General features: G+C 40.3%; 1 protein-coding gene across 1 annotated transcript in view; it reads left to right on the top strand.

Moving 5' to 3' along the window:
* The first annotated feature begins 6,554 nt into the window (after positions 1-6,554).
* LOC109638873 (interleukin-1 receptor accessory protein-like 1) overlaps positions 6,555-22,595 on the top strand; it is a 251,122-nt gene continuing 235,081 nt past the window's right edge. The window contains exons 1-2 of the mRNA XM_069521306.1: positions 6,555-6,744; positions 7,840-7,929. The gene's annotated coding sequence lies outside the window, so the exon portion shown is untranslated. The remainder of the gene's footprint in view (positions 6,745-7,839; positions 7,930-22,595) is intronic.

Below are 22,595 nucleotides of genomic sequence, written 5' to 3'. Positions count from 1 at the left end.
AAATCACTGTAACCGGGATGAGAACTTCGCCCTTTGTTTATTTTCCCCTTTGTATTTTCCTCGGAGGAGGAGACGGGGGATAGAGCTGATGTGCGGCAGGAATTTTATACTCCTTTTGCTGCCCCATCGAAAATTTGTAATAGCCGCATTTGCTCTGTCAAGCTGCCTTAGCTTTTCTGCGCTTTTTGGGTTCCACTGGTGATAAAACAGATAAAGCCGACTTGACAAGTTAAAAATGAGAAAGCAATTGTGGCTGACACCCTGGAGACAGCCTCTCTCTTCCTCCCTGTCTCTCTCTCTCTCTCACAATCTACTGTTTGCTCTTGTTCTCTGGAAATGCTGTGCTGGTAATTTACTATCTCTGCTGAGTCAAATATTAACGAAGATACCTCTTGAGGATGTTTGCAAGTGCTGAGTGATATGACTGTAGCTGGGCTATTAAGGGAGAGAGGCTCTGAGAGATGTAAACACAGGGCCTATTAGTCCCTTTCTGTCATTCTAACACTTTACTTTGGCTCTAATACACTTCTTCTGTCAGGTGGAGGATACTTTTGACATCTGGCTATAAACACATCTTGTTGTGTGTCCTGTGTGCATTTGTGTGTGTGTGAGGGAATGGCAGAAAATAAGGAGTGAGTGCCTTGTAAAAATTCACATGAGAGGGGAAAGAAGGGGTTGATAGAGCAGCGCTGGCAGGGCCGGGTGTCTAAATCACAGCTTGGAAAGGACCCTTAGTGTGGCGATTGGCTGTCACAGCCACAGATGGAGGATGGCGCCCACAGGAAAAGGATAAACTGTCTGATAAGCGCACAGTGAGGTACGGGGCTTCTGTTGGCAGACGGGCTCCTGGGATGGGGCGGGGGGGGTTGAGGAATGGAGAAAGAAAACGAGTCAAGAGGGAGCAGGCAACAGATGAATCTCCATCTGTGTTCAGAGGCAAGCAGGGACGGCAGCAAGAAAACAAGCCAAACGACCACTGAGGTGCGGCTTTGGTCTCTTACCTCTTGTGGGTTCACTTCTCCAAAAGAACACTTAAAGTGCCCCCACCCCCTTTTTCTCAGAGGAAGGCTCAGTGCACACTTGTGTAATAATAAGCTGGGATGAGTGTCAATCAGGAGATGAAGACCAATACTGCAGCTGCGGAAGTGGCAGCAGGAGAGTCTCTTCATAGGAAATGAAAAGCAGCAAATGATAATTGTTTTACGATTGAAGTGAGACGATATGAGAGATCTGCCGCCCTGGCCTGACACAGGTCACAAATTCATGGATGCACATCTTTCTTTTGCTCCTTTTGTTAGCACAGATAATAGATGGTATGTAAAGATGGACGCCCTGTCTCTCACATCGTCTCACTTCAGTCTTACAAAAGCATCCCCCGTGTCTTCCGCAACTTGTTGCTTCATATCTTCTGAGACATGTGGCGGCTGTGGCTCGGGGAGTAGAGCGGCCATTCTCCAACCAGAAGTTAGGCTGATTGATTCCGGTCCTCCCCATTCCGCATGCCGAAGTGTCCTTGGGCAAGATACTGAACCCCAAAGTTCCCCCTTCTCATAGAGAAACTGCACATATGAATGTGTGTGTTAAAGGGTGAAGGGCAAAAAGACCATTTAGACCATTTATTCCAGTCCATGTCCCATCCGCTAACATAGAGGAGGTCAAGTTTATAATCTGTACTGCTGCCAGTCACTTTTTCAAAACCTTGCTCAGACCTTTAGTTGCTGCAAATGATCTTTTGGAAACGTGTCAATAACTTGTATTCATCTTTAAGTGGATACCCGAGAGATCGCATGATAATTTTAGCTCGATATAGTTTTAAGATTACTGTGACACAATCTACTTCAGCTGCACCCCTTACTTTTCCTTATGATTCAGTTCAGAGCCTAAGCATTATGGGTTTTCATCATAGCAGATCCGTCTATATAGTGTGTGATGTGCACGCTGCTTGTGTGGGTGAGCATCTGTGCAGCCAAGATTCACAGTTATCAGTGTTATCAAATCCACAGATAGAGGAGACTACATCTGTGGTCCCGTCAGCCTTCTGCTCTACTGTAGCGTACGCACACGCAACAAACTGAGGGGTTTATTAATCAAAGTAAGTATTTTTAGGGGGGACGATCATTATTCAGCAACAAATATTTCTTTCAACTTTATAATAGGACAGGTTCTTTGCCTGTTTAATGTAAGCAGTTTTCATAGAGACAGAGATGTACAGATAAATGACAGTTGGACAGAGTAACACATACTTTTTTCTTGTTCTAGATATTATTGGTATTGTCTTATAGATTATAGACTTACAGGAAGGGAAGAGAGAAGGAAGGGGAAGAAATTACTCTCAGCAACTAACGTCTAGCTGAACATAATAGGCCGATGTGTTTGTGTATCTATTTATATTTGATCAAATCTCAAACGAATCAGCAGTTCATCCCACATTGATGGCTTCCTATCAGTGTGAACCACAGCGGTGACCTTGGAGTGCTGCAAATAAAGATGTTTCAATACGATGGGAAAAGTGAACTCAAACAGAGAAGCAGGAAGCCGCGCAACAGTTCCTACAAGACTGGAGCAATCGCAGGCGGGAACTAATATTCTCAGCCAACATCTGAGACCTTATTATATTATCAAGATGAAGGACAGCCTATTTTAGGAAGGATGGCCTAGCCCAGAAAAATCTTCCCAAGTTATTTGAAAAAAAAAAAAAGGATCCCAAGATCAACACAGCAGCGAGTCAGAGTTGTGAAGTTAAGACTCTTCAGCTCTTCTCTGTTCATGTGTGGCAGCTGGGAAGAAGCCGGTCTGAAGATCAGCATGAGCAGGGTTTCCACAAGGTGTAAAATTCACTGATAATCTGATAAAAAAATATCTTAAAGACATTAAACGCCTGCTTTAAGTTTTCAAAGTTTGCAAGATAATGTTGCCTTTAGAGGGTTATTCTTAACTCAAGCTAAACAATTCTGGGCCTCTGATATTCCTTCATATGTTAACTTGACATATATCTTCATTCATTATCGTCTTAAAAAGTGAAACCTGCAGAAACCCTGTCGAGTACCCCAAAGTCATTTATATTGATATGAAAATGTAGATATGTAAAATGACATTGCAAATGTTTCACCAATATGAAAATGCTTCTAGTGTTTAGCGACTGCTGCAACTCTTAAGCTGTAAATCGAGTCCAAAGTGTGTGTCACTGGAGTGGAATTAGCCCTCAACACCCATGTGCTCAAACGGCGTGTTTAAGCATGAGCCCACACTGTTTAGTCTCTATTATTTGGTCTCAATAGCAGCTAAATGAAGCTTAGGTGCAAGTCTAATCAGGGAGATTGGTTCATTCACAAACCGCTGCTCCCTCCTTAATCATTTGCTATTCCTTCCTAATCAGCTGAAGATACTTCATCCTGAATGTTTTTGCAGTGTGGGGTCACAAATGAGTCATGGTGATGATGCTGTATGTTTGAAGTTTAATGTTGTATCAATGGGGAGTACCAACATGAGCTGAGTCTCTTTTTTTTTGGTAAAAAATTGTTTAAATCATAGACTGTATATAAAGATGGACGACACATCTCTACTTGGAACCAGAGTCTGCACAGTAATGATCTGGGAATGCACTCGACCGATCAGGGGTTTGTAAAGCATCCAATAACTTACTGTAAAACGAGCACTTGGATGTATATGTGTGATAATAACTACCTCAAAAAAAAGTTTTGGGGTCCATGTCCCATCCATGAAAATGGAGGAGGCTGGATTTATGTCCTATAGTGCAGCCAGCTGCTAGGTGGTGATCAAAACACTGTAGCCTCACTTGCTGTCATCGTTATGTACAGTGTAGAAGAAGTTGAAAACAAGAAAGATTAAAAAATATCACCAGTGGTCATTCCAAGATCCTAATACCTGTTTTTATTTTTTGAAACCTCATTTGCAGTTTTTGGGGGATTGCAAACTTTAATTTTCGCAAAGCACCAGGGAGGCATCTGTCCCCGGCTTCACTGTCAGGGGATATAACTTTCTTTTTTCCTTTCTAAAGCCGGCTGTACATATTGATAGCAGACAGTTACAGACGCCGCTCACAGTGCCACAGTCTGGACACTTATTCCAGCAACCCTTGGCTATATTGTACGTCAGAAGATAGGGTGGTGCAATATCCTCTGAACCAAGAAATGAATCCTCTGAGATTTCGCTGTGGTTTGTCCAGATAATCCTTTTGGTCAAAGAAAAAAAGGAAGCCCCCACTCGAGGGATCCCCGGAGAAGACAGTTTTCATTTTGGTTACAGTTTATACTTGTGGTGTCTGTTTGCCACGCTGCGATCCAGTTTAGAGATATGGAGTGAATGGTTGAATTGCTCAAGCACTTCAGCTAAAATTGGCAAAAATCAATTAGAGGATAAACTTTTTATTTTTTGATTAATCGAGTTGATATGGTCAGCAATGTTCAGACAAAAGTAGGAGAGTAAATAAAAAGGACTGGTTCTTATTTCACGCAATCCCTCTGCAATTTACCGTCCAGAAAATATCCCTCTTTCAAATCCAGTTATTATTATTATTTCAGTTCCCTCAGGCTTTCAACATCCAAACTACTAAGATTTACAATGATGTGATCTGAATGCTTAATAAAACCGAAACCATTTCCGTATCAGAGATGATTTGGGATAGTGTGTGTGTGTGTGTTGATGCTTATGGGCATGCATACAGGCGTGTTTGTGTGTGACGAGGCACTGAGTTGCTCCCATTCCTCGAAGCCCCCCTAGGCGCTGGGGAGCATCTGCAGCCCTCTCTTTTCCATATGCCCCTGTGCCTTTCAGTCTCACTCAATCATTAATTCAGGGTGATTATGAATTAACAAGCTCCCATCACTCTTACCACCATCAGATCTGCCTGATTTTGATCTCTTTTTATGATTCTGTCATTCAACATTCAAGATGATGAGGCAGAAACAGTTGCTATAGTAAATAAATATATTTTTTTTATAAACTTGAATGAACCTGAGTAAATAGTTTATATACATTTATCAAAAAAGCTTTATAATACTTTATTTTGCATTATATATGTGACCAGATATGTTATTGATATATATCAGTCTATTAAAACAACATATTAACAATAATTTCTGCATGCATATACATGTTTTTCTTTTAATTTTAAACATACATACATACATGTCTATCCTTAATATTTACATTTATAATTATAATAATATATATTGATGGTTATTTATGTACATAAGAAATGTACACATTGACATACAACATTTTTTATATGAATATATATCAGGAAAATGTAGGTACACACATACACACATACAACAAATTCTACTTCTACATATTCAGGCCTCTGGAAAAAGAAAAAGTTTTTTTCTCTTGAATATTTTCCAAAATGCAGCAGAACCACCAAATCTTCATTTCATTCTTCAAGTGTGTCTGAGACCCTGATGGAAGTTCTCCTCAGTTGGCAGAGAGAACAGACCCTCCCTCCCCTTCAGCTGTTGGGTGTTCACTGTGAGGCTCTGAGACACACAACAATGGGACAGATGCTTTCCAACACGGGGGCCCGAGCAAGGCATCCTGCAGCTGAAGGGTGGTCTCCGTAATCAAAATGACACCCCGCTGCTCTGTTGTTTTGTCAGAACAACGCAGAAACAAACACAGCGAGCAAACTTGATTAGATATGTTCTGTTGGGAAGAAGATTTACAAGCTTCAAGCTGGCTTTTTCTGGGGAGTCTGACTCTGAAGCTCAGTCACAGCACCCAGGGGTATAGACTTTTCCTTTTTTTTTTTTATCTAAAGCAGCTGAAAAATGTGTTTATTTCTTGTAACATATGAGGACGATTTTATAAAATATTAAATTCACATTTGAGAGGAACTAAAAAGGGAAAAATAAATCCCAGTGGTGGGTCTGAAACTTAATTTGTTGTTTAACCCTTAGTGTTCTAAATATTAAGTGAATAACATGAATATCAAGTAAGCATGCCCCTCCCTTTGGACCCGTGAGTTATTATTGCACAGGGAAATAAATGATTAAAAGCCTTAAACTTACATGTTATCATTTTTATTTCCTGATACACACACACACACACACACACACACATATATATATATATATATATATATATACACTTTACACACATGTATTTATATTTAATATATTAACATGAAATACAGGTAATGGGTACTTCTGCTTACAAACACAGACAATATTTTACACTGGTGGCAAGATAATTTAGATTTTCTACTCCTTAAGTCCAAATTGTCAAAATTAAATGTGTTTATATGTCCTGATGTGTCGTTATGATGAAATAAAATACTACATTTACGAGATTAAAAACATATTTCAGACCATATCCAAACAAATCATGCTTGCAAATACTGTTAGTATTTAAAACAAAGATAAAATCAAATGGTTTTATTTAGAAAGTGTGTGTTTACTGTGTTGACAGCTCCACAGGTAGAGACAGATACAGAGCTCCTGATCTCATCCATCAGGCCACGTGACAGGTGCAGCGCTGCGTATGCTCACACACCTGATCGACATGACTTTAATGAGAGCTGACATGAGGAGGAATCTTTTTCTGGAAGATTTCAGTTAAAGAACATTTAACTTTCTGAAATCCTTTAACTTCACACGGACTCATTGCAAGACAGTAAGAGAGAGGATATTTGTGTTGCAGCGAGAATTCCAGGAAAACTAACCCTGAGGAGAGAGAAGGAGGGAGGAGAAGATGCAGCAGCTGGAGTTTCATGCACCTCTGCAACAGGTGAGTGTATTTATTTATAATTAAAATGTCCAGTATCAACATATAACTGTGTGTTCATGTAGTTTTACTGCTGTAGGTGCAAAGTATATTATTGTATATTTATATTTTAACCAGTTAATATGTTCCTATATAATATGTTCCCTGTTGATCCAGTGGTTAAATAGGCAAGGAGCCATAGAGGTTAAAGACCTCTCTGTATACTTCGCCCTCCCTTTTGCCTCATCCTGCAGCCATGTTGCCAATCGTGACCTTGTCTAATCACAGATCAAACCGCCCTTTTACGTTTTATACTCTCAAGATGCATTATTTGAATATCGCCTCGTGCTGTATTTTCTCGTGTATTTCACAGTGACAGAGGTGGCAGACTTGTGGCGGGTTGTGTCGTAAAACACAGCCACTATTAGTTGTTTAGCATTAAAATATTATGTGTAAGAATAGAATACATATTCATGTTTACCATATTCACTGTTTTAGTAATTTTTTGTTAAGACTCCTTGCTTGTACAGTTTATCTTACAAGATGGAAGAATTTCTGTTAAATGCAATAATTTGTGTAACCAAGCAATTCTAATTTGAAGAACTGTCGCAGTTGGTGGTAAGATTTATTTTTAGAGAGAATAAATAAATAAATGTGTTATGTGGATTTGTTGGAGGTGGGGATTATGTGAGGGATAGCTGTATTCTTGTTCATAAAGTTTGTAGAAATAAACCTGCACCATGTTTTTAAGCCCACACCCCCTGCATCTGCTGCTTTTTCCATCTGCAACACAGTTTATCAATCTGTGTTGTCAGGCATTTTCCACATTTCACAAAATGCCATTGACCTGTAGAGTCTCCAACACACACAGCCTTATAGAGAGGAAGAACAACCACAAAGAAATCTGTGCCACCAACATCTCCTGCCTGTATGTCGGGACAGAGACATCCTGATATCTCCCGACCTCCACTGCCTTCTTCTTACTCGATTGTCTTTCTATGTTGGACTCCAGTTGAGGAATCTAAAAATGTTTTTTTGGAAGGAAAGACAATTTGTGGAATTGAACATATTAGAGAAGCACTATTATAATAATTATTATACTGTTCTTATCCATCACAGGAAGCAGAAAATGACACTGGAGCCAGTGAAGAGGCGGAAGACTCCGCTCTGTCGTTTCAGAACTTGACCAGCGGAAACTGTGTGTATTTGGTGAGTCCGTTACTTGAATCTCTAATAGGCTTATTTCAGAGTTAGACTGGGTGTACAGAGGAAACAAAAAATCAAATAGATTCATTATGTGATGGGGTCGGAGTGATCCAACTCCTTAATTCTGTGGATGGCTGTGACGGCTCAGGTGTATTTTTAGGTGACATCTTAAACAATGGGCCAACTGAAAGGATGAGCTGCGGGAGTCTGACTCACCGGACGAACTACAGCGAGCTAGTGTGCCGTAATGAGCTGCAGGGGTTTGACTTGCTGAGCTAGCAGTAATTGTCTGATTCAATTGACAAACCACAGGGTTATGGCAGAGATGGCCGAGGAATACATTGTCCATGTCAACGCATTCGTCTACTCACCAGGTTAAAAATCTCGCTTTACTCTGTCGGCCTCATCCCTGAGCCACGTTCTTCCTCTTCTGTGTAGTGGGCTTCTCCAGTCGTGTGTGATATTGAAAAAATAAGTCTCATTAATTGCTTTCCTCCAAAGATCCTGTCAAAGGTTTGAAAAAATAGTTTTTCGGTGCGATCCGTCTTCTGACCAGATTCAAAATCACCCCCCCCCCCCCCCCCAAACAAAATTAAGCCTCGAGATGTAAAAGTATAGCTTCACAGTGAAAATGTAAAATAAGGCACACAATAGAAAAGTACTGATCAGAGCCAGAGGGAGAGAAGACGACACCAAGTCCACACAAGGTCACTTAAATTCTTCCACATCCGTTTAAAAGTGCACATATATATAAACTTTTGCGACCTTTGCACTCACGCTTAAGTTCTGCTTCTAAGAAAGTCTGCAACCTGGCCTCTGGTCGTTGTTTCCAAAACTAACTAAGTTCAACTCAATTCTCAGGAATCCGACAATTTTGCATCAGCATCGGCAGCCTCAGGTCTTAATCTGTTGCTGAAAAGGTTGCGAAGCTGTGGCCTCAGGGTTCACATGAGTAAATCTGAATCCCATTTGGTTTAAATCTGCCCACTATAACTGCTTTACACTCTGATAGTCATGTTTGAGAAAACTTTGTATCTGGGACATTTGTAACTGTTATGTGCATTCCTTCTGTGTTTTTGCACATAAGCTGTAGTTTTTTTTTTACCAGTTGAAATCTTCGGCGACGTCTTAATTTGATTAATATTATTATTTTTCGGGTTTCAGATCCGTCATGTGTTACAAACAACACAGACATTTTCTGTGTGTGTTCTCACATGGGCTCACTCGGACATTGTGCCAAGGAGGCTAGCAGGAAATGTTTGGGAAATATGCAGAACAATTAAATAAATTAAAAACATAATGTCCGAGTGATATATTTTTCATCTTTTTTCTGGCTCAGAAAGTAAGAAATAACTTCAGCTTTTTAACTTCATAGTTACCTTTTGTTAACGGTTTCATTCATAAAATTACAATGTGTGCACTCTTAATATGAGGAAAGCAGGCAGCCTTCAGATTATTCATATGCAGAACATGAAATCGTTTCATTTTTACCGTACATGTTTAAAAAAGTGATGCTTTGCATATCTGCATTCATTCATTCATCTCTCATTTCTGCAGTTTTCAATGGATTTAAATTAGTGGGACCAGTCTTTGGTAGCATTATAGAGTTGTGTAGTCACACTGCTAATACAGCCATCTTTGCACATTCCCCCACACGCTGTCCTTGAGAAGGAAAAGCACCTCTGAGAAAGAGCTGCTAACCTTGGATGTCATGGATTGTTGTTAATTTCTGAGAGTTTATGATAATGGCCACCCCTGCCCCCGGTTTTGCGAATGGGGTCATGTATCTGCTGAGCCTCACCCCCCCCCCACACACACACATTTGGACTCTCTAGTTTCCACCCACAGTTCCTCTCGGAGGGTTTAATTCAGTTTTGCTGGGAGCACGCCCGCAGATACGTTTTTATTTTCCAGGCGAGGGAAACCATTAGGAGCTCAGTAATGCAGTTTTTGGCAAGAGAGTGAGGCAGTCATTACGCTGGTCCTTCTTTATTTAGGAGCAACTTCATTAGCAAGGTCTTGTCATTTAAGGACAAAAAAGGATTTTTTAAATTTTATTTGTTCTTTACAGAGAAGTTGCCAGCAGGAGAAAAATCAATCATCTCACGTCTACCGTCTTCAGTTTTTTCAGTCATGATGAATCAGTGCAGGCGCCTCACTAGAGGATAATTCTGGGTGTGATTTACCCCTTCAGACAATTGCAGGGTCAATTATCTGCCCAAGTGATCCTGTAGTGTGAGTGGACTATCTCTTTTCACAATTGCAACACATTTGATTTCTACCACTTGAAATCATGTTTGTGTAAAAGAAACAGCAACAGCAATATCCAAAGAGAGCCGGATGATGAGGAAAGGTGTTCAAGCAGATGTCGAATTCTTTTTTGCGCGTATTTGTTTTGATTGTGCATATTTCTTCGAGATCACAAGTCCCTGGAATTGTTAGGTTTGTTGTTCTGTGTGCATATATTCTGTCTGTGGTTTTTCATCGCTTAAGATTTGAAGTGTTCACCAAGCCCAAGGAAAAATCAACGGATCACCATTTTCTCCTTTCTTTGGCTCGGTCCCCTTTTGTGAAATGAATGGGGCAGCCTGTTCAACCCTGAATTATGCATTTAATTTTTCGCTCAATAGAATTAGCGTCGTAAAGCACGGTGCTGAAGTGAAGATTTTCAACATGCCAAATGTTGCCTAGCTTCAAGGGAAATAGATTGCCTACACCATATTCCAAATTCCAAATTCATCTGTGTTATTGCCACTTATCTGCGAATATGCGAGTGGCACTATAATTTCAGATTTTAAGGCCGTGACATCTATTTTCTCTGATTGATGAGAAGAAAGACTAGATTTTAGCTCGGGGTCACAAATACAAGACAGCAATAATACACAGTATTTTTCTGTTGACGTATATAAAGTCTTCATAGCAACTGAGCATCTGTATTCCTCTCCCCACACACTCTACTCGCTCTGAGTGCCTTCTCCTGAAATTGGTGCTTGCTCATAGCAGCCTCTTTTCTTGTGACGTGATCTGATAATCCATCTTCAAAGCGCCTCCCCTCCTCTGTCGTTCTCCTGGGTTAACGTAGGCGGATGTGCTGCAGCCCGAACATCATATGCATGATGAATTTGCAATCCCTGCACTTTTTTGCAGTGCTGCTTTTGATGGATAGAATATGTCACTTTGTGCGGTGCTCGGGGCAGGAGGCATGCTTTTGGAGCTGGGGGGGGGGGTTGTCCATGAGAGTCAGGGGACTGCATGGAGGCTGGAAAGTAAAGGCCAAAGACCCGGCCACTTTGTTTGCGTTAACTACAATGACCTGACAGGGACACAGAATTCACATGAGGGTCCAGACAAAGCTATAATATTTACCTCTGCTGCTGCTGTGAAAAACATCATTTAACTTTTGCTGCACTAATAGCATCCTCTTTGACTTCATGCAACTGTTCTCAGAGAAAAAAACTAAATGTGTTTTATAAGTTAGTTAAGCTTCAGCAGTTTAACTGTTCTAAGTTTTTTATTTCTGTATTTGGAGAGATACACGGCCTCTGTTGTGCAGTTTCACTGACAGACAGTGAGGTGATAACTTGTTTATTTGGCTTGTGTGATTTAAAAGATAGTCGACCATAATGACTTTTCATTAGCTAGATGCAATACAAAGAAACATAAATAAACTATAAATGTCATTTTGTACCCATTATAAGTTGGCCAAAGGACACAAAATGCTGATCTGAACTCATTACTTCAAAGCTGCCTCTGTTTATTTTTAGAGTAATTGACACGTCTCTGAATACATAAAACATCATAAATGGTGAAACGCAACCTTGAAGAATCCAAGGTCTCAAATTGTTTTATTTCTCTTTGGTTATTTCCCTTCCAAGTATTTAAAATTGTCATGAGGAACAGGCTTTTTACTACTTTTACTAATCTGGTTGATTCATCACGGTTTCACAAAGTAGTCCTCTCGGGAGTGGATCTGGCCTCAGAGCTGACAGGTCAGATGTGGCTTGTGGCCATGACTCGCTGTTCTGAGCAGGCGATGGGCAAGGTGGCCTTCAGCACTTACAGGTCCCGATGATATTATTTCAACAGGCTCTCAGTGGCGTGGAGAGTCATTGCAGTGGTTGAGAGCTAATGGGCCAGATGTAAGAGCCACCTGGCTAGTGCCAGGCCTCCGTATGCTGCCGCTGACGGAGCCAGTCATGTGGAGCCGGGGTTCGGCTGTCTGCTGCTCACCTAGCTCACTTGCTCATTTAGAAGAGCAACTGTGCTCATCACCGTGACATTCTTCAGCAACTTTGTTGTGCGCTCGAGTGTGGAATTCTCTACTGGCATTTATATGTAATGCATAATATAACTCACAGTCAGTAAAAATGCTTTTTTGTCATGATCCATGACATTAACATTTGACCTTTTTATAAATAGAGGCCATGGTAGGGAGCTCTGAAACCAAAAATCAATTACTTTGAATATGCAGCTGGCAACGTGTGAGTGCACTCCAGACTTGTGTGTGTAAATATATATATGTATGTATATATATATATATATATATATATATATATATATATATATACCTGGGATGCTATATCTGGTATGTGGAATGAGCAGTGCTTTTGGCAACCGGCCCATTTAATTCATTTAACACCAAAGAAAACAGAGCACCTCTAGCAAACAGGGCAGTGGAAAATAGAGCCGTGAATCTTGATTGTGGAGGTAGATGAACAGATAGGTCTGGAGGTGTGTCATCTGTCTTTGAGCAGAGATGCATTAACGTGGCTACACCCCGTCGCTTCTGTGTCCCCAGTAACCTCGTGGAGAAAACAACATCAAGTGCGTGAGGGAGGTATTCCTTTTGGATATTTTTTTTTTATCCAATATGTCACCATGATGGCTCTGCATACACGGAAGATGTAAAAATCCAAAGTTGCACTTCTTGAGACAAAAGCATAATTCAAACATAACTTCAGGCGAGCAATAACATTCTAGGCGATGTAAGGCAGCGCAGTATGTATGTATACTTGTTAAAATATTCATGGCGAGAGGGCAGGAGCAGGGTGTGCGGCTGCACTGTGATTTACACCAGCAATAAGTTTGTGTCAGAGTAGAGGTCGACAGTGCCCGCGAGCAAACTTACCGAGTTGTGAATAGGAAATGATAGCCTCCCACCAGCTGTGACCTCTTAAACTGTTCAGCTATTCAAAAAACTCGGACGTGTTATTCGGAGCCTTCACGCAAATCAAACCACACAAGTTTAATCGTATTTATTTCAACAGGCTCAAAATCAATAGTTTGAGTCGTTAGGGAATAACAGTGTAAGTGTTATGTAACTTTGGCTAAATATGTTCAATTCTGTAGATTCCAGACAAAAATGCTGTAAGATATACAATGTGAATGAATTAAAATAGGGAAGGAATAGTTAAACAAGGAAAACACCAACAGTGGAACACATGCAAATAATAACACACAGTGTGGAGAAACACTCGCAACGCGGACTGTCTAATATATAACATGATTCGTCAAACTAGAAACCAGGAGGCTGTCTTCCCCAAAATCTTCTTCCACACCTACAGATTTTGTGTATTAACATGCAGTATCTGTTCATAGAGATTAGATAGTGTGCAGTGCTTCCCTCCATACCACAATTAGTTGTCAATGGATAAAGCAATGTTTGAATTGGCATGTTGTTACCCTTTCACCATGTGTTGATATGCAGTGTGTGTAAAGGATTTATTGTCAGAGCTGGATTCATCAATGGGTTCAAACCAGAGGGACAGAGGAGAGCATGTTCTCTTTATCTAACTCAGCAGGTGAAGATAGATGCCTTTATTTAATAGTGATGGTATTATGATTTAATATTAATGACATTGATATTAAAAATGAATGGAATGGCGCCTTACCAATCCATCTCTTGAAGAAAAAAAGGCTTTAGAAGAGTCCCTCACAGCCCGAATCGTAAAAATACCTCTATCAAGAGAACAAACTTCTCTTCAGAGACGTGCACGGCACAACGTAAACACCAAGGTACATCGCCGCTGTGTTCGTCTCCGGCACTCCATCACTCCGGCACTGTCTGGGCTTTCCCCCCTCACTTTTTAAGTCTGGAACGACAGGGTGTCACTGGGAAACCCACTGAGCACACTGTGGGATGATGGCTTCATGCCCTTTTCCATCACACCTTTGTTCCATCCTCCTCTCTGAGCCATGACAAGGTAGGCGACGAGTTATCACACCCGTCAGCTTTATGAGTCCCCGTCTGCCCGTGCCGCAGTTAATAAAGCCAGTGTGCTGCTTCCTCAGAACTGGGTGAGTCAGAGCAAGTGAAGGGAAATTGGTCAGCAGAGTGTCGTTGAGGGCCAAAACAGCACATTCTGCGCCAGTGGATTCTGTGGATGCATTGTTGGTTTGATTAGTAATATGAGGAGAAAAACCTCTTTCCTTTGGAGTATTTTCCGACTGAGAACCTGACCATAAAAACCCAAATAGCCCCAAATCCCTCAAACCTCAATGAGAGCAGAATTTATTTCTTCTGCCAAAGTGAATTTCCTTACTTTAATTAATCTGCATTAAGGCTGCTGCAGGAATCTGGAGCCTCATTTAGCCTGTATTCACTTTAAATGGCCAAATTACCTTTTGTAGTAACTCCACATAATATTAGCGGTACCCTAGTTACATACATACACACTGCTTTCACATAGTCTCCCTCTCTTCTGTGATCAAGTTGCCCCCTAAAGAGGATTCCCTCATTCCTGCAGAGTTGAATTTGTTTGAGAGACATGTTAGACAGAATCTGAACCCGCTGGCATGCTGTGCACTGTGAGGAGTAGTAATTGTGTGAGCTGTAATTGTGCTGGCTGCATCTGCTAGGGAGAATAAGGGCCCTCATTGGGTCAGATGCCGGCCGCCTCAGGGAACATTTAGTCAGTGGCAGCACATGTGAATGCAATGTTCAACGGCTGCGTAAAGTTGTAGATAATGACGAGAAAGCGTCCTACATTCAGTGAAGTGTAAAGTTCTTGAATACTGAATATATCAGTGTGTTTTGCTGTGTTGAGTGATCTCGTCCATTCTTCCTAGCTGTTGTGTAAGTTGCTCCTGACAGACTCAAAGAATTCAATGGTTTTTTCATGCTAAAATTGCCTCTGCCAGGAGATATTGGAGAAGGTAGTTTGTCAAAAGTGTTGTACTAATTGTTAAACCTGCAGGGGGTGTAGTTCACATAGAAACAAGGCCATTTGTATTATCTGTCATGTTGCATCCAAGAAAACGAGAACTCGAAACCTGCTGGAAATTACTGCACAGCTGGAAGTAATGGTAGGTGGATGATAGGTTTTCTCGCTTGCTGATATGTTAATGTGAAGCCCCTTTTCTGCTGGTCAAAGACCCACCGACATCTAGCTTTTGTTTGCTGTGGAGATGGATACAATTTTCATTCACTTTCAGGTCAAATAACTTCGGTAGACAGGTTGTTGTCGTTTAGGTACATGCTACATACTGGTCTCGACGCTGACGCTCCACTTTTTCCGGTTTACATTTGTATTTTTATTGTTTTTGATGTGCAAGATGCAATGATGGCAAGACCAGTGATGATCAAACATGCATCACTGGGGGGAAAAAACAAAAGCAAAATCCTCTACTGGCAATAGGAAAGGAGTCAATCCCTTTTTCTTTAGCAGGTTTACCCACTAATTTGGGTTGAAAGGAGGTATTATTATATTATTATTTTACTGACTAACATTAAAAGCTCTTTGAATAACTTAATAACTTTATACCACAATACAAACAACTAAAAGACGTTGGACTACCTTTAGTTTTTCACATTTATTGATTAATTTAAAGGTTCAGCGTGTAATATTTAGGTGAAAGGCATCTATTGTCAGAAATTGAATTAAAATAAATCCTAGTGATGTGATCCTGAGTGTGTTTCATCTAAATTGTACGACTTGTTCACCCTTTTTATTTAAATACTTTATATTTACATCAGGAGCGGGTCTGCCATGTTTTTGACAGTAGTCCAGAGTTGACAACTGAAGGCTGCCACAGGTTAGTGTTTTGAAGGAGAGGGTGAGGTGAGGGGTGTTCAGCTGCAACATGCAACTTCACCACTAGATGTCACTAAATTCTACACACTGAACCTTCAGTCAGGAAGAGAGTAATAAAACAGATGAATGAAAATAACCATTAGTTGCAACTTTAAACTGATGGATGAAATTTTTTCTGTGGTTTATATAAAACACTTAAAGCTTAAATACAGAAATGCCCTGTAGCATAATCTGTCTCCTGATGCGCTGCAGTTTAGTCAGTGCGTCTGACAGTTTAAGCTATCCCCCAAAAATAGAAGGCTCAAGTCTGTCATGCTGTCAAAATATCAATCTTAGAGGAGTGCTAATGACAGATTAGGACGCTGCATTTGCATAACTGTCGCCTTCTGGTCCAGAAATATGCAACCACATCTTTGCCGACTTTGTCTGCATCACTGCTATTCATTCTTAATTCTCTTATATCTCCGAAGGGTCAGTGTGGATCATTATAAGAAGATCGTTTTTTTAGACTCGGTTACAGTATATTTCATTTATTGTGAATAGTGACTGGATTCCAAATGCTAGAGGCTTTTGGAAGTAGATACGAGCCAATTGGACCCAGCTGACTGGATCAGTTGGTTCATATCGCTCTTAATGAAATGAGACTGAGAAGCCAATCAGGCTCATTAATGTTACTCTGATTTTGTAATGGCCTTGATATTTGGAAGTTGGACTTTAAACCAGCGATGGGTGCAGTTTCCATGCTGAAGCATTAACTCGCAGTCTTTTCTAAAACGCTATGTACTCCTTTATAGGCTGGGTGAGGTTCATCAGGCCAGAGCCAAAGAAATGTGTTTCACTGACACGTCCATTTGATTTCTTTCACTCAGGTGAAGTGATTGCGTCACACCTTCCTTTTGACCTCCTACTTGCTTCCAATCCATCTTAACCATAGCATTTAGAGCAGGAACTCTGGCAGAGACTGATGCTTGTTCACTATTTCAATCTCTCTCCTCCACTATTTCCACTTCAGTCTGAGATATTGTACATTTGAGATAACAACCATTATGAGTCCCTTCAATAGTGGCACTCCAGAGTAGAAGTGATTACCGGGCATGGCTGTTGAGATCAGTAGAAGTAGCACATGCTGCAAAGAATTTTCCCTAAAAGCTCTTTCTAACATAAAGTAGCTGTAGATTATTGCCTATTTGATCTTAGGTCAATTCAGTGTGAATAAAGTGAATGTCATTGTGAACAAAAAGACAGACATTAAACCCTCCTTCCTGGGAATAAAAGGTGAAAATTGTTCTTTAATTATTTGACACAGAACAAGACATGACTATTTTTCTGTGACCTTTCTGTCAGAATCAGATGTGGAGCCTGAAACTGCCCACTGTCGAAGAAACTGTGTTAAAAACCGTCTCCAATAATGACAGAGCCCATGTTTGGCATGTTTGGAGATGTATTAGAAATGAGGGTACTGTGAGCTGGAGTGTCTCCATGCCCTTTCCCTGCACTCCTTCAAGGAGGAGTGCAGCACATATGGCCCCCTGGGCGGTATGGATGCGTCGCTGCAATCGGAGTGGGAGGACACGAGCGAAAGTATCCCATCTGTCACGAGTTCCTCTCTCACTCTAAAATGGATTAATAACAGTTGGGAGACGAACAGTCAGCAGAATAGAAAGATAATAATTATCTGCTATAGAATAAGAAAATATAAAGGGTGCCTGACAGTTGGTTGGTGGTGTTGCTGCTATCCTATGTCCACATTAGTGAGTATTTAAGTATTTTAAAACATAGCCAAACATCTGTACCACAGCTTCTCTCTCTGAATATTTTGGAACTGTTGAAAATTACTTTGAGAAACTTTGACATTCCATGAAAACATAAGTCTAGTTAAGTGCAAGGATGTTTTGAGTGTGGTATTATTCCACTCTCTTGGTTTAATATGCTGCTGTTTGTAATCGGTGCAGGTCCAGCCACAGAATACTCTGTATTGGCATTATGGTAATATATATTACTGTACTTATGTATTTACTAGGGTTGTGTTCCAGTGGCAAATTTGCTTCCAGGTTCCATTTGCTAAGTGTTATGGCTTCAAATGAATAATTTAAAATGTTTTCTCTTCTCACTCTTTATCACTGAATGGCAAATACAAACGTTTAGCTTGTGTTGAGTTTACTTCCTTTAAAACTACACTGACAGTAGATTTACTGTTAATTCTTTAGGAGTAACTTGTTGTGACCCTGATCGCTGTGCCCTCTTCAAGCTGCTCTCTGTTTGGCCAAAAGATGTATGATAAAGAATTTAGATTAAGTTTTTATGCATTTCCACAGATTTTACTTAAATACATGAGTTTTTGATAGGAAAGTGATAGAAAAGCTAAATACATTTTGGATTGTGAGGTGAGTCCGGTCTTTTTACACATGGATTTACAAAATGTGTGGTTTACTTTATTCCTGGATTAACATAACTCTGGATTATGTAATATGTTTTCTACAAGATGTATGTCCTGGAGCTAAAGCTGTGCTGGAGCTGTCCACTCATCTGTGGTGCTGAAATCTTTTTCTAAAGTCTAAAAAGATGATACTTTTCAGAGCTGCAATTGCTACACTCTGTAGTCCTTGGGATATACCTCTTTAATCTTAAAAGATCATAGCACAATATACTTTATAAACAATTTAAATACTACATAATATACTACATAACCTGCTACCTTATGTAAATAAATTCATTGTCAGGATATTGAAAAATGTATTTATTTGAGTGTCTAATTTTCCATGTGGCTCTTGGGGGAACCTCTATATTCCTTGTCATTGGGATGAAATGTCTTCAGAATCAGAATCAGAATTCCTTTATTGTCCCAAGATTGGGAAATTAACAGCATTGCAACAGCAAGATAATCAACAAGCATGAAAAATGAAGAATATAGAGTACAGATAAGTTAAACAAGATAAATTACCATGTACAAATTGCACTTAGATTTCTGACATTGGTTGTACATGAGGTTCTGTGTGTGTGTGCGTGCGCGCGCGTGAGTAAGTGGGAGTGTGTATGTTGGTCTACTGGGTGCAGTGCTTGTTGTACAGTCTGACAGCAGCAGGGAGGAAGGACTTCCTGAATCTCTCCTTCACACACTTGGGGTGAAGGAGTCCGTCACTGACGGAGCTGCTCAGTGCTGTTAAAAAGTCCTGCATGGGATGTTTGACCAACATCCTCCTGTCTCCCACCACCTCCACTGGTTCCAGAGAGCTCCCCAGGACAGAGCTGGCCCGTCTGATCAGTTTATTCAGTCTCTTCCTGTCCGCAGCTGAAATGCTGCTGTTCCAGCAGACCAGTCCCTGGGAAATGACTGATGCCACCACTGTGTTGTAGAAGGTCATTACAACATTACACAAGGTGGCAAACATACTAAAGGAGAAATAAGTCCAGAAATCCTGTCACCCCACAGAACGTGTTGACCAATCTGACAAGATATTTATTGCTTCAATTTGGTTTTGCTTTGAACAGAGTGTTGTTCACACATCACCAAAATAAATGTGGTGCAAACCTGACTAAAGTAAATGGGTGCTGATAAGAGGGAGCTTTTTCGAGTACATATACAACTATCTAGCCCAGTGTATCTCGAATCTATGATGTTTCAGTAGCACAAATATAATCTCTCTCCCCCCCTGAGTTCTCTGGCCACTTCAGCACAGCCCTGCCAGGAACCCATTCCAGCCTGCAGCGCTGATCAAACCACAATCACTTACATTTTATTGTGTGGCTGTCCTTGCAGAGTCAAGAGAGTTTGTAGATGTTGTTTATGAAGGTCTCATAGCCCTTTTCCATAGCACCAATCCGTTCAAGAATGCACTTGCCTGTTGAATTTGCCTGATCAGAGTCTGGAGATTTAATATGCTGCTTCCCCTGGTTGATAACCAAATAACCAAATAGTAAATTTTGCTCCAGTCAGTGTGGTGATAATGAAAACTGCAGTGCCATGTCTCCACCTTCATCATAAGGTGAATATTTTTAGTAGCCCAGGTGGTTCACAATAAAAAGGATCACAGCAGAAGGGAAATTCATATTCATTGAAGCTGCTGTTATTGACTGGAAGCTACACCGATGGGGGTTTGGGTACAGAAATTGCACGTTGTGAGAAGAGTGAAAATAAAACAGAAATGCTGGAGGCTAATTTTTCATTTTCACAATTTACAAATTAATGAGTAAAATTACACCGAGAGGCCATAATTATTGATTATTAACTTAACAGTAGATTCCTGACATCCTGCAAACAAAAACCTGGTCTGAATCAAATTAAAATGGCTCCAGGTTATTTATAACAATAAGCAGAAGCAAAAAACATGGACGCCACCTGAATTATGTTTCCACTTTTTCACAACAAATTGTTTTAAGGAAAACATGATCCGCCCCCACACTGTTCTGAGTTTGCTCAAGGCTAAGGCAGACATATCGAATGTATTATAATTTTCAGAGCATGCATAGAGAGGTGAGACTTGTGCTGCAATAACGCAGGTTCACATGGAAAGTAGTGTGTTCTGGTGACTGAGAAAAGAAAATAGACCAGAATGCACTTCTTCTTTTCATTATTATTATTATTGTTACTCATGGCATTTCAACCAGCTGGACCAGTAGAAACATTAGTTCTACATTGGACAAACCAGCCTCGAGTATCTCACATTCAAAGGTTCACTTTCAAAGTATCCACGCTGCCACTTGACACTCGATCAAGTCTCTTCTCAGCTTTAATGTTAAATTGGAGAGTCGCTGCTGCTCACTGGTTTCTTGTCTTTGGGGAATCAATTATTTTCATGGCTGACATAAAATGGAAGGAAGTAATGAGCAGGAGCTTCCTCACGTGTGAACTGAGCCAGAAGTTAACAGCCGTAAATAGGGTTAGCTATATGTAGAGCTGTATGTAGACTTTGTGTACTCTAGAGCTGTGGGCTCCAATTTCACTGGTCGATTGTTGGTTGATGTTCTTCATGAGGAGAAAAGTGTCTTGTTCATTAGCCTTGCAGAATTATTTCATTTTTTCTAGCAGCTGGAGGGACAGACTACCTGCACCTCCAAATGCACTGTAGTCTTTGTAAACAGCAGGCTGACCAATTGTCTGTTTTCATTCATCAGGCTGTTTACTTGCTGGATCCTGAAAGAGTTCAATGATCTGTATTTAAGGCCTCAAAAAGTATTGGATACGTTGTAGGGAATATTATGTACAATGTCTTACATACATTGACATGGGTGTTAATTTTGTTAATGTTCAGTTGAGCTTTAATGATTGTTTGTGAGAGAATACATTTCGGCGACATAGTTTTTTTGTTTTGTAGTTCTCTGTCAATGATACGGACATCAGCACACTGTAATCAAACTACAAACAAGACCATCGGGGAACTATAACTACACTCGGCTCGGCTGGGAGACACCCACTGCCTCTGCCTGTAGTTTTTCAGATAACATGGCGGTTAGTGGGATATTCTCTCCTCTGCTATTTTACCTTATCTTCAATTATGCAAAATCCAATATTTACCAATGCTTATTTATAATTAATTGAGGCCCAAAATCATAACAGGACAAATTAAGTTAATCTAGAGATTACATGCAGATTGTATTTTGATTGTGACCAATTATTGGATAAAAAGTGTAATATCATTCAAACAAGAATTTCCTTGGTTGAGCGCATATTGACACAAATATCACTGGACATTTATGTTGATATATCTCGATATTTTCTTGATAATTTTGATTCGATGCACAACTAAATGTACAGATTATCTGCTTGTTTGAGTTGCTGAGGAATAAAATGTTAATGTGGTGCTGCTGGTAGACACAGTGGAGATTCTACAATAATCTAAGCATTGTGTATATTTGGGAGCCTTAGATCTAAATGGTTATATTACTGCAAACTAAATAAATCCACAACGGAGAGGACTTTAGAATAAGTCACTCAGAAGTGTCAACAAGCTGGATATAGAGGGACTGTGGTAGTGGATTGGTGTGTGTAACGCAATTTGGCAGGTATTCGTTTGTACTAGCTTGTACTTGCACTATGGTCAGTAAATTTAACATTCACGCAGACAGTCAGACCTCATAGTTTCAGCTGCATTTGTGTCACGCAATGCAATTATTTCACTCTTTAGTCTCTGGACACTCAGAATCTGTTGCATGAGAAAATGACCCCTGTACCAAGAGATGGAGAAGGAAAAGAGAAGCTCAAGCTGGCAAGATTTTTCTGTTGACCAGGAAACTGCTCAGTCCAGATATTTATGTAAAAATCGATATCTTTGGAGTCACAAACTGTGTTGGCCACAAAGAAACGTGTCTTATTCCGACATTTTGTTCTCTGTATTTGCTCAAATCAAACATTGGTGTCTGCAAAGGTAAACCCAAAAGCTTAGAGCAAACGTGAGAAGACAGGACTGAACATTTTTATCTTATTTTCCTTTTTTCCTCCTAAACTGAAATTCACTGTGATGCATGTCACAATTTTCCTTGATGTTCTGGGCAGGGTGTGGTCGGCCATTTCTCCTCACTCTCTCAATGTGGAACAAGAAAATCTATATATGGAAACCTGTCTTTTAACATATTTCATTAGAAAAAAAATTATGTCTATGTCATTGCAACCTTGGACTAGGTCTTATTGCACCAGCAGAC

Source organism: Paralichthys olivaceus, chromosome 24 (genome assembly GCF_024713975.1).
Source record: "Paralichthys olivaceus isolate ysfri-2021 chromosome 24, ASM2471397v2, whole genome shotgun sequence".
In the NCBI taxonomy this organism is placed as follows: Eukaryota; Metazoa; Chordata; class Actinopteri; order Pleuronectiformes; family Paralichthyidae; genus Paralichthys; species Paralichthys olivaceus.
The sequence above is the reverse complement of the archived record's forward strand: the minus strand, read 5'-3'. Positions and strand labels throughout refer to the sequence as shown.